Consider the following 13,161-nt stretch of genomic DNA (forward strand, 5'->3'; position numbering starts at 1 on the left):
GTAGTCTTTGATTTTCATCGGTAAGTGCTTCAAGTCCTCTTCACTCTCAGCAAGTAAGGTTGTGTTGTCTGCATAACGCAGGTTGTTAACGAGTCTTCCTCCAATCCTGATGCCAAATTCTTCTTCATATAGCCCAGCTTCTGGGATTATTTGCTTAGCATACAGACTGAATAAGAATGCTGAAAGGATACAACCCTGGCACACAGCTTTCCTGATTTTAAAGCACGCAGTATCCCCTTGTTCTGTTCGAACAACTGCCTCTTGGTCCATGTACAGGTTCCTCAGGAGCACAATTAAGTGTTCTGAAATTCCCATTCTTTGCAATGTTATCCATAGTTTGTTATGATCCACATAGTGGAATGCCTTTGCATAGTCAATGAAACACAGGTAAACATCCTTCTGGTATTCTCTGCTTTCAGCCAGGATCCATCTGACATCAGCAATATCTCCTAGGAGTAAAACTGCCCCATATGGTTTCCAAGGAACAGCTGGTAGATTCAAACTGCCAACCTTTTCGTTAGCAGCCGAACTCAACCACTGTGCTACCAGGGCTCCTTATGTTCCTTAGAAGCCTAAAAATATCCCTTGTTTACATGGGGTAGATGTGAAGTATGTGGAAATCTTCCAATAAGAGCACAGAAGGCCCTTGTTTCCTTGTTTAGCTACCACTAAAAATGGAGGTGTGTCTGTGAGGGGGCTTGCTGAGAAATTCCTCCGCCATTATAAGCCATGAAGACAAAAAAAAAAAAAAAAACCCAAAAAACCAAACCTGTTGCCATCAAGTCCACTCCAATAATAGATAACAAAAATTTTTCCGGCATGAATCATTGGTAAAAAAAAAAAGAAAATTCAAATAAAGGAAATTCAACATATTTAAAGTTAAAAAAAAATTAGCATTAACCTAGGCATAGCATCACTGCATAGAAGTTTGGGAAGGTTATACCAAGATGAATGGGAGGGCTTAAAACAGACAGTTGGAGAAGATGAGACATATTTGTGAAAGGTAACTTCCTTCAAGCACACCTTCACCAGAGTTTTATGTGAGATTAGCTACGATTTTCATCTGAATCAGGGCCCTCTGAAAACAACAGATTGATCTTGAAGACCTCCTTGTGTGAATGTGGGCTTAAGCAAATCAATTAGAAAATATCCAAATGCCCAGAGTAGATGATAATAGAATGCTATTTGACTTACTAGTTATAAATAACATAGATAGCTATGGTTGTAACTGAAAATATCTATAAAGTTGATTCCTGATAGATTCTTAAAAGTTAACAAAACAGGAGAACTAAATAAATAAGCTTTTTTGTGGAAGTCCAGCATTTGCAAAACCCACGATTTCACTTAGAGGAATGACACATAACAGGGATATGCACTTGTGGAAGGGCACCGCCATTTTCCCCATTCTGCCCTGGCGGAAACCAAACCATAGAGCATACGTCAGTACACAATATGATCACTTGTACATGTGTAACATACATAAACAGAAGTCTGGCTTTCCTTCCCTTCCCTGTTCGGTTTTTCTTTTTCTTTTTTTGTAACAAAGAGATACACAAACAGTGCCGCAATCCAGTCAATTTTTGTAAGAAGGTAACACTTAACCAGTAATTACCATTTGCTGAAGTTTTGCTAAAAGAAAGGCGTTATTTAAAAATCTAACCAACAGTTTGATATCTTGGCAGAAAAGAAGGACTCAGGAAGTATGGGCTATTCAAATATTTTATGTACTGTATTTAAAGTAGTGTCTTTACTAGCTATTTTTCATACGATCATAGAAAGCCAGGCCCGGAAGCAACCTTAGATATCATCTAGATTAAATTCTTCATTTTACAGATGAGAAAACCAAGACCGTTACCGGTCCACAGACAACCAGGATTTAAACCCAGGTCTTCTGACCCCAAGTCAGCATTTCTTTCAACTCTACCAATCAATTAAAAAAAAAAAAAAGCAAACTTATAAATCCATAATTCCCAACATAAGGCTAACAAAAACCAAAAAATCCAACAACAACAAAATATCTCCGCTCGCTAAAAAAAAATTTAGTCCATCAGGGTAGGAAAACATAAAAACCATGGCTTCGTTTTTGTTCATTAATTCAAATTTCCAACCTGTAGTTTTGATACAATATACATTATTTAACCCAAGACCCCACCATAATAAGGTAAAAGAATGGTATTGGACAAATATTGTTCTTGCTCAAAATGATTAACTATAATCATGTATGTTAGTTCTGATCTTCAAGCTTATTGCTGAAAAAATGGATTAGATTGGGATATTGAATGCCATAACATGCTGTGACTAGAACACATTTTGGCATCAGAAAACTCTGAGTTCCTGTCCTACTTCCTAACTGAGTGACCGTGGGAAACGTACACTCTCTGAGCCTTGGTTTCCTTGTCTGCAGACTGGGTGTATTAGTGCAGCTATCTTAGAGGATTCCTCTGAGTATTAAATAAAATGATGCACACGGAGCACTCGGCTCTGGTGCTCACTAAGGTCTAATGCCTCATCCCTGAAATTTTAACAGCAATTGGTAAGAAAAGGGGCTGTTGAACTTTCTGGGGCTATGTTAGTTTTGGAGCTATGTGAAACTACTTGGAAGCTGGACAGCTATAAAGAATAGCTTCATATTGTTTCAAGTTCTATTTCATACAAGCTGATCAGTCCTAGGTCTACTGGCCATTTGGAAGCCTTCTTTGTAGTCATGGCTAGTTTATAGTTCCCAAAGTGAACTTTATATTCCTTTCATTGCCTGGTCTGGTACACATAAGATGCTGACTAAGTGCCCATTTAATGGATGCGGTTGAACTTCCATTTGTCATGTGCTTGGTGCATGTATTCACACACAGAAGCATGTGTGAATGTAAACTCAAATGCAGCACTTGGCCCATTTTGTTCACAGCTGTATCCCCAGTGCCTACAGCAGTGCTTGGCACCTAGTGAATGTTCAAAAAATATTTGTTGAATAATTTAATGAAAGGGCATGCATAAAACATCCAGTCTGGACACTGTAGAAAGCAAATTATTAATGGTTTCTGCTTTTTAAAGGCAGTACTTATATAGTACATCCAATGAAAAATTGAGAAACAGTAGGACAATTTAAAAATTGTTTATATTTCCATTGTTTATACAGTTTTCAGCCACTACCATGAACCAAAATCAAACTCACTGCTGTCAAGTCAATTCTGACTCACAGTGAGGTTATAGCACAGGGTAGAACCATCCCATAGGGTTTCCGAGGCTGTAACCTCCCATACTATGTCTCACATACTTTGGACATGTTATCAGGAGGGATTAGTTTCTGGAGAAGGACATCATGCTTGGTAAAGTAGAGGGTCAGCAAAGAAGAGGAAGACCCTCAATGAGATGGCTGCAACAATGGGTTCAGGCATAACAACGATTGGAAGGATGGGACAGGACTGGGCAGTGTTGCATTCCGTTGTACATAGGGTTGCTGAGTCAGAACCAATTCGACGGCACCTAACAACAACAATCTTTATGGAAGCCTGCTGCCACATCTTTCTCCCATGGAGTGCCTGGTGGGTTTGAACCGCCAACCTTTTGTTAGCAGTCTCGTGCCACCAGGACTTCTGGTGCTACTACCGTAGGAGAGGAAAAGTGAGATAGTTTTAAAAACTAAGCGAAAAATAAAGATCCTGTTCTTAAAGATTTTCCTTAAAAGAGGTGATACTAGGTGCTAATACTGTCAGATCAAAATGATGACTTTGCATGTTTATGACCTTTCCTAAGTTCATCAACAACAAGGAAGCAAATGGTATTCAACTTTCGTTTGGTTTCCATGTCTGTCTTCCCTGGTCAACTGCAAGTTCGTTGAGATTAGGAGCTCTGACTAGTTCATCCCTGTCTCTCCAGCATTTGCCATCTGATGTATAGTAGGTGCTCAACGAACACCTGAAGGCGGAAAGACTGTGCTTGTATGTTTCAATGAAATTTACCTACACATTAAAACCTATATTTGAGAATAAGAATTCAATGTTTCTTTCAGGTTTCCTTTACATACCCTTTAAAATCAAGATCATAAACATTTCTATTTGGTTTTTGTTGTTGTTTTCCTAATACGTGACTGCTTTGGGGCTGAAATAGATGGGGCACATAGTCAGTACATATAATACAAACACTTCTTTTGAGTGACCGGAGCATCGCGTTGCCATCAAGTGTACAGTTGAGAGGACTGGCAGGCTCCCTTTCCAGTTCTTCTCTTATTCTGTGCCAACTGGGCCCTTGGTTATTGGTATCCAATAATCAGCACGATTACAGCTAGCCCTAGGAGACATGACAGAGAGAGACTGCTCATCTTGCATTAATTGCTCCTATTGAAACTAAGCCACTTCTCTCCAAGCTAGATGTTGCTTAGTATCCCTTTGATATGATAATGACATGCTTCTTAGCAGATGAATATGCAAATTAAAAGCAGTAATTTGGTGGCATGCACCTGCTGACACTGCGCAGCTATGCTTCTGTGCTCCGCTGTAACACTGCAGCCACACAAAAGCATCACAGAGGTAGAATTAAATCCTAATGTCGTATATATTAAACAGATGCTTCCACTTTTCTTTGTGTATCTACTTTTTCAGATTTTGCCATTGGAATCTCGGTTCTCTCTTCACGCAATTAATGGACATTGATGTGCCACAGACAGAAGCATCCTCGGTGCCATTTAAGGTGGCTGATTTTAAAGAGGTGGCTCACACACATGCACATTAGAAGATGAATATTTCTTCCTCATAGCACAGAAGCTGATGACTTTACTCTCACTTCACAAAGATTCCCATTCATACGTGGAATGCATCCTTGGGCTGCAAAGCCAAAAATCACGTCTCTATAGCAAAGACGTGTGCTGAAATACAGAGTTACTTCATATTGCCTGAGAAAAAGGATTCCAATATAACTGAAAGAGGCTAGCAAAACACCCAGAATCAATAAAGCATATTTCTCTGCTTCATGAAGAAAGTCTAAATGGTGATTACTTAGGTGTGACCTACAATGACCCATAGAACCTAAAAGTCTTAATCAATGTGTCATGTGGCTCAGCCAGACAGAACTAAGCACTGTTGAGACAAAATTTGACAAAGGATGCTACTTATCTGTTTTTGCCAACCCTCAAGTCCAGGTAGTGCTCAGCCAGCTACGTGACAATAGCTGAACTGATGGAGATGGAACCCTTTTCACTGAAACACACACAGGTTTAAGTACATATTTATATACACTGGGCATTCTGTACCATGCATTTAATGGTCACATATTATTTTATTAAGTGGTTAGATTGAAATTTAATTAAATATCCCTCCACTGTTGGACATCTAGCATTTTCTAATCCTACAGTTATATAAATAACACTGTATTGAACATCTTCAAACATACAGCACTTTCCTTCCTTTTGATTATTTCCCTGGAGTAATTTTCCAGAAGTGAGATTACTAGGTCAAAGTGTGAGGCCACTTAAAAAAAAAAAAATTTCTGGCAAACTACTTGCCGTATTTCACAACAATATGTTTTTCATACTATGCTTTTCAGAAACTTAGCAAGAGGAACACTTTTAAGGTTACATGGTTGGAGACTCAATTTTTAATTTCCATATCCAGGCATGTTACCCGTCTCAATCTATGTTAATCTGTACATACTTTGTATATTTTTGTAGAATTTTTCTAGCTGGAGACTTCTGTGAATTAGCTTCATTTCATAGTCCCTGGCTGTCCTAAAAATATTTCTCCAATTCTAGCTTCTTACGAAGTTTTACAGAGCTATGAAATTTGATTAAATAAAAGTAAATTTCTGTCCTCTTCTTTTGGGCAAAAATTTCCATTTATTTATGTATGTGGGAAAAGGTTATGCTATTTTTTTTTAACGTGATGAGAAAGATTTATATATGGATGGAGTGGAAGTTTTCTATCTACATGGATGGAGTGATTCATCGCTGCTTAATAACACCACTCAACCACCAGGAGTAAATACTACAGAGGAACACAATTCTTCTCTTAACCTTTCAATCTTATGCTGTATTTAGTTTGTATGTAACTGAGAAATGAGACTCAAGGTTATTACTAATTGCATAAAAAGTCATATTACTGGTGAACTTTCTGGAAGTAAGTGTCTGCTACATTTATACATAATTTAATTTTTCACTTCAAGGAATCACATTTGCATTTTTCAATTGCTTGTAGTCCTTGAAAAATACATAGAGAGAGTGTGCAATAGGGAGAAGGTCAAGATTTGTGGAAATTTTTAAAAATTACATTTTCACTCATATTCTTCAACAAGTGACTAGTCTTGTTAAATAATTTATAGATTTTTCAAAACCTGGATTATCCTACTACCAGAATGTTCATTGTACTGGAAACTAGGAGACTCAGATTTTAAATCTGCCTCTGACATAACAAGTGGGGCAAGTAATTTACTTAACTCTCCTGGTCCTCAAATTTTCACCTGAAACAGTCATCCATTTAACAAATATTTATTGAATCCCTACTGTGTGCTAGGTATTGTTGGAGGTGGTTGAATATGGCAGGGAATGGAAACAAGGGCCCTCTCTTATGGAGCTTACATTCTGGTGTATGTGAGATATATACTAACCAACAAGTAAATGCCAGGTGAAGTGACTGGAGCTCAGTCCCTGTTTTTTTTAAACCTCAGCTTCTCTGTCCATTATCAGCAAGCCTTCTGACTGACTCCAAGTCCACACTTGGATTCAAGGTATATTTAAAATATACATACTCACTATTTGAAACCTGTTACTTCTCCTATAATAAAACAACCTCTTTTATCAAACTCTGCCTATAACCACAACTTATTTCTCTGCTCTCCTTTACAAAAAAAAGTTCTTCAAAGAGTTCCTGATGACTGTCTCTGGACATGAAAGCGCTCTCGACAGGTTTTACAGCCACTGTTCTACTCAAATTGCTCTTTGTCAACATCAAAAATGACCTCCACATTACTAAATCCGGTGGTCAAGGCTCAGTCCTTGTCTTGCTCCTCCTAATACTAATACTTCTTACTATTACTAATGGCATTCATAGTAGTAACTGCCATTCACTTACTGTACTCATGGTGCTGTTCTAAGTCTGAGAAACAAATTCAGACATTTAAGCCTCACAATAACCATATGACGTAGGAGCCATTGTAATCCCCATTTTACAGATGGAGAGACACAGAGAGGTGACCTTGATTCCTCAAGGTCAAAGAGCATGTAAATGGCAGAGCTGTACTTGAACTTGGTGGAACAGCTTCACAGACTTTGTCTTAACCATTACATTACTCTGACTTAATGGTAGCATTTGACATAATTGACTCTGCCTTCTTAAAACACTTTCTTCTCTACGCTTTCAGGACACCACGCTCCCCTGGATTTCCTCCTATCTTCCTGGATAGATGTCTCCTTGCCTTTTCCTCCCTGCCTGCCTTCCTGAATCTTAGCATTGGAGTGCCCCAGAGCCTAGGCTTTAATTTTGTCTCTTCTCTCTCTCCATTCACCCCCTTGGTGATCTCATCAAGGATCTCATGGCTTAAAATAGCATCTGTATTCTGGAAACTCCCAAATGTTTACCTCTGACCCAACCTTTCCACTAAGATCCAGACTCAAATTTCCAAATGCCTACTTGATACCTTTACTTTGAGACATGGGTATCTCAAAGTCAACAAAAGTGAGCTCCTGATCTCTCCCCACCTCCATCCAAACCTGCTTCCCTTCTCAATTAATGCAAACTACATTCTCAGGAGTTGCTTAGGCTCAGAATTTTGGAGTCTTCCTTCACTCTTCTCTTTCTCACATCCCATATCTTGTCCATCAGCAAATCTTGTTGGCTTTACCTTCAAAATATATCCAGAATTCAACTATTTTTCACCATCTTTACTGTCACCATCCTGGCCCAAGCCACCAGTAATTGTTCTCAGATTACTAAAGTAAATCCTAACTACTCTTTCTACTTCTGCCCTTAATTCATTATATTGTAGTCCAGCCAACACAGCAACCAGAGTTATTGTACTAAAACAGAACTAAGTCCATATTGCCTCTGTAAATCCTCCAGTGGCTTCTCATTTCACTCAGAGTAGAAAAACAAAGACACAATAATGGTCTATAAGACCCAATGCATTTTGCCCCCTATTATCTGTGGGACCCCTGGTGGTACAGTGGCTAAGAGCTCAGCTGCTAACCAAAAGGTGGGCAGTTCGAATCTACCAGTCACTCCTTGGAAACCCTATGGGGCAGTTCTACTCTGTACTATAGGGTCACTGTAAGTTGGAATTGACCCCACTGCAACGTGTGTTGTTTTGTTTTTTTTTAAATCTCTGTAACCTGATCGCCTACTATGCCATTCCTCGCTCACTCTGATCCTGTTCCACAGGGCTTCTTTGCTGATCTTGTCAGGCATACTCCAGCCTCTGTGTCATGGCATCATCTCTTTCCTCTTCATGGAATTTTTTCTTTCATGTATCAACATGGCTTTCTTCTTCCCTCCTTCAAGAATTTGCTCAAACATCACCTCTCCAGGAAGGCCTTCCCTGACTACCTGATTTAAATTGCACCCAACACTCCCAAACCCATTTCTCTTCTTATGACCCACGGGCAGCAGGTTTTTTCTGTTCCATACACTGTATTTCCAGCACCTAGAACATTAGCTGGCACATAGGAAAATTATTAGTTCATGTAAGGGAAAGTCCAGAGATGGCAGGAACTTCTGGCTACATGTTTCCCTGCTCATGTGCTGTGGGAGAAAGCAAGTTTGGCTTCGTGATCTTCACTATAAGTGTGAGGGAGCACCTTTCTAAAAACTTCCAGCAAAATTCTCCTTGTCTCTCATTGTCCAGAATTTTGACTAATCACTGATTGTGGGAGGGGGTGAGATTACCTTTACCAATCAGGCTTGTCCCCAGAGCTGAGGGTGGTCATCGTCCTCCGAGGCACAAGGGCTGTATAGGGGCGGGGCAATAATGAAGAAATAATGAAGAAATGAAGGGGCTCAGTAGGGAGGAAACGCTGGGCAAGCAGCCAACAGTGTCCACTACAGACACCTCAAAGTTGAAGTGCCCATAAAAAAAAATTACCAATCTGATGAGTGAAAAATTACATCTCACTTTTTCAAAATTTTTCATTTTTATGATTACTATTGAGGTGGAACATATTTTCTATTGTTAATTAGCTATTCATATTTCTTCTTTTTAAAATTGCCTGGACACATTCTTTGCCCATTTTTTTCTAGTGCACTGTTTATCTTTTTTTTGTTAATTATTACAGGTTCTTTATATACCCTGTATATAAGTCTTGGAGTCCCTGGGTGGGACTTAAGCACTTGGCTGCTAACTGAAAGTTTGGCTGTTCAAATCTACCCACAGGTGCCTTGGAAGAAAGGCCTGGTGATCTACTTCTGAAAGATCACAGCCATTGAAACCCCTATGGAGTGCAGTTCTACTCTGAAACACTTGGGGTCTCCATGAGTCAGAGTTGATTCAATGGCAACTTTTTTTTTTTTCCATATATAAGTCTTTGTTATTAAGTCAACATTCTAAACATTTTATAGTTCTTTTTTCTTTTTGCAACTGTTGACGATATTCAAGGTATTTACTACTTGTTTATTGCTGGTGTATAGGAACACAGTTTTTTTTTTTTTTTTTTTTCTGGCTACTGCATTGAACTCTTTTATCAGGTCTAATAATTTTTTCAGTTATTTATTTTGGATTTTCAAAGTACAAGATCTTATAATTTAAATCATGACAGTGTTTTTCTTTTCCTTTCCTGAATAATAACCCAATTCATTGGGATTTTCAAATGTATTGTAATAAATTATATACAGTAATATTTTATAATTTAAAAATATCCTTTATAGCTATTATTTCCCTTTTATCCCTTTTTTATTGTGGTTCATATAAATGTAGCAAAACATTTGCTGTTTCAACATTCTTAACATGTACATTCAATGACACTAAGTATGTTTATCATGTTCAACTTTCACCATTATCTGCTTCCTGATTTTTCCATCGCTCTTAACGGAAGCTCAGCACCTCCTACGACGCAATAAGCTCACCCTTTCCCTCCCTCCCGACTGCTCATTTTTCTTAATTAATATTTGCTTCCATCTCTCTTTTTTCTCCAACTTACCAACGCTTTCTGTATTTTTCCAATCTTTACTAAGAACCATTTAGAAATGTTTTCATTAATTTTTTCTTTTATCTTTATTAATTCCTCCCTTTTACTTTCTTTGAATTAATTTTGCTGATTTTTTTTTCTTCTTCAGCTTCTAGAGCTGACTACTTAATCTATTTTCATTCTTTCTAGTTTCTAATTAATTAAGGCTGTATATTCACCTCTGAGTACACCTCAAGTTTTGGTCTACCCCATTATCATTTACTTGTGAATATTTTGTTATTCCTTTTTAACCCACGAATTATTTGAAAGATTTTAGAAACATCTCCCAAGTTAGATTATTTCTAGATACCATGTTATCATTAATTTCTCTTTTTGTTGAACTGAAGTCAGAGTACATCTGCATGATTTATGTTTTTCTCTGGAATTTACTGAGATTATTTCTTGAGCCATAATACATGGTAAATTTTAAAAAATAAATAACACACTTGTGTTTGAAATAGATGTGTATTCTCTATTTGTTGGATATGTGTGAAAATATATATATCTTGTTATATGTATTATCAAAATCCCACATATACTTTTTTTTAAGCTCCTTTATTCATCAATTTCTAAGAGGGATGTATTTACTCTTTCCATTAAAACTATGGATTTAACACTATTTCTACTTGGCATTTCTCATAGTTTTTGATATGTTAGAGCTACATAGTTAGGTGCATAAAATTTATGCTTTTTCCATCTTGCGGATTGTACTATTTATAATGCAAAATATTCCTCTTTGTCTGACTTAATGATTTTGGCCCCAAAGTCTAATTTACGTCATATTAATATTGCTTTCCCTGATCTTTCTCTTTGTTAACTGCCATCTTTCTGAAATATCTCTGTCCATTCCTTTATTTCAGCCATACTGTGTTACTCTGTTTTTGGATCGTCCCCTGCAATTAGTAAGTAGGTAGATTTTTTTAAAATCTGAGAATCTCTGTCTTTTAATAGGAGAATTAACACTTTACATTCTCTGTTATTAATATGTTTGCACACATTACTACTATTATATATCTAACACTTACCTTTTTTAGTGATTTTTTTTTTCCTTTTCCTGTCTTTTGGTGGGTTGATCAAATTTCTCTTTTTTTTTTCTCCCCAGAAATTAAAAAATTTTATATTCTGTCTCTGTTCCTGTAGTGGCCAGCCTTGATTTCTTTTTAACTCATATATTTAAATGTTTATACTTTTTTCTAATAAAAGACAACAAAACCTAGCATGATATCGTTTTTCCCTTCACCCACATTGGCTTCACCTTCGAATTTTACTTTGAGCTCATCTGGATTAGTTTCATGTTATTAATATATGTTTAAATTTACATGGCAGTAAGGATTTATACTTAATCATAAGTTTTACTAGTTCCTCTTCATCTCTTATTTTTGGTATTCAATGTCTCTATTTCTCCTGCAAATTTTTTCTTGTTTTTTTTGAGGACATCCTTGAATATTTCTTTCTGAATAGGTTTCTTAAAATGCCTTTTATTTTACCTTGACATTTGAATGCTCCTTCGGCTGGACATATTCCCAGGCTATTCAACTGAGAAGGTGACATTTGAGTAAAGATAGAAGAAAGTGAAGGGGGGAGCTAGGTAGACATCTGGGGAACTGCAGTCGAAGCAAAGGCTACAAGTGCAAATTCCCCAAGGCAGAAGCAGGTCTGGTGTGCACCTGGAAAACATACATGTATAAAAATCCCATTTCCATCAAGTTAATTCTGATTCATAGCAACCCTATAGGACAGAGTAGATTCGAACTACTCACCTTTTCGTTAGCAGAAGAGCTCTTAACCACTGTGCCACCAGGGCTTCTCATATATGTGTAAGTGTGATAATCTATTTAATGTCTGTATTTCCAATCAGCCTGTAATGATCATGTCTGTTTTATTTTTAACTGTATGCTCGGCACCTATCATGTTGTTGTTAGGTGCTGTCAAGCCGGTTCCAACTCATAGCAACCCCGTGTACAGCAGAATGAAACACTGCCCAGTCCTGTGCCATCCTCACAATCATTGCTATGTTTGAACCCATTGTTGCAGCCATTGTGTCAGTCCATCTCATTGAGGATCTTCTTCTTCTTTGCTAACCCTTTACCTCATTGAGCCTGATGGCCTTCTCCAGGGACTGGTCCCTCCTGATAACATGTCCAAAGTATGTGAAACAAAGTCTTGCCATCCTTGCTTCTAAGGCGCATTCTGGTTGTACTTCTTCCAAGACAGGCTTGTTTTTCCTTCTGGCAGTCCATGATATATTCAATATTCTTCTACAACACCATAATTCAAAGGCATCAATTCTTCTTTGGTCTTCCTTATTCATTGTCCAGCTTTTGCATGTTGGGTCAGGTGCACCTTAGTCCTCAAAAAGACATCTTTGCTTTCATAGTATTTAGCAGCCGAGCTCTTAACCACTGTGCCACCAGGGCTCCAGCATATAGCATGTGCTCAATATAGTTGAGTGTATGAATGAGCCCTGATTTAAAACTAATCCCTAGATCATGCCAACTGAGTTCATAATTATTTTTTAAATACCAATAACCAAAGAAAAAACAAACCAAACCCGTTGCCATCAAGTTGATTCTCACTCCTAGCAACCCCATATTTAATACCAATAGTAACACTAAAAAGGGTATAACCATCTCTTCTAGCACAGCGAGCTGGACAAAGCATTGAGTCAAGATGGTGTTCTTAGTGCTTATTTACTTGCTGTTGACCTTTAAGTGGGTCACTTACCCTTTCTGAGTCACCAAGTAGAGACTACTGAACCCACAGAACTCCTGCCAAGAATAAATCATATAACAAATAAGAATCTTTCAAACTTTTTATCATTATTCAAATGATAGTTATATTTGTCAATGAATATTAATATAAGATACATGTTTCAAAACAAAATAAAATGGATTTTTATAGAATTTGATGGTAGTTTCATTTTAAAGTTCCTTAGAACTGGGTACAGTTTAGGTACAGTAGGTGCCTTGCTAAAATCTGTTGACAGAACGTTAGAGAATATTTCCACCATGAAAAACATGTAA

At 37.5% G+C, this 13,161-nt stretch overlaps 1 long non-coding RNA gene across 1 annotated transcript; it reads right to left on the bottom strand.

The window, feature by feature from the left end:
* Window positions 1–4,198: 4,198 nt before the first annotated feature.
* LOC126074972 (uncharacterized) lies at window positions 4,199–11,853 on the bottom strand. The gene is made up of 3 exons (XR_007517090.1): window positions 11,626–11,853; window positions 8,865–8,925; window positions 4,199–4,284 (listed from the first exon to the last, which is right to left on the bottom strand). It is a non-coding gene; the product is annotated as an uncharacterized LOC126074972 (long non-coding RNA).
* Between the last annotated feature and the right edge of the window lie 1,308 nt (window positions 11,854–13,161).

This window comes from Elephas maximus, chromosome 1 (genome assembly GCF_024166365.1).
Source record: "Elephas maximus indicus isolate mEleMax1 chromosome 1, mEleMax1 primary haplotype, whole genome shotgun sequence".
Lineage (NCBI taxonomy): Eukaryota > Metazoa > Chordata > Mammalia > Proboscidea > Elephantidae > Elephas > Elephas maximus.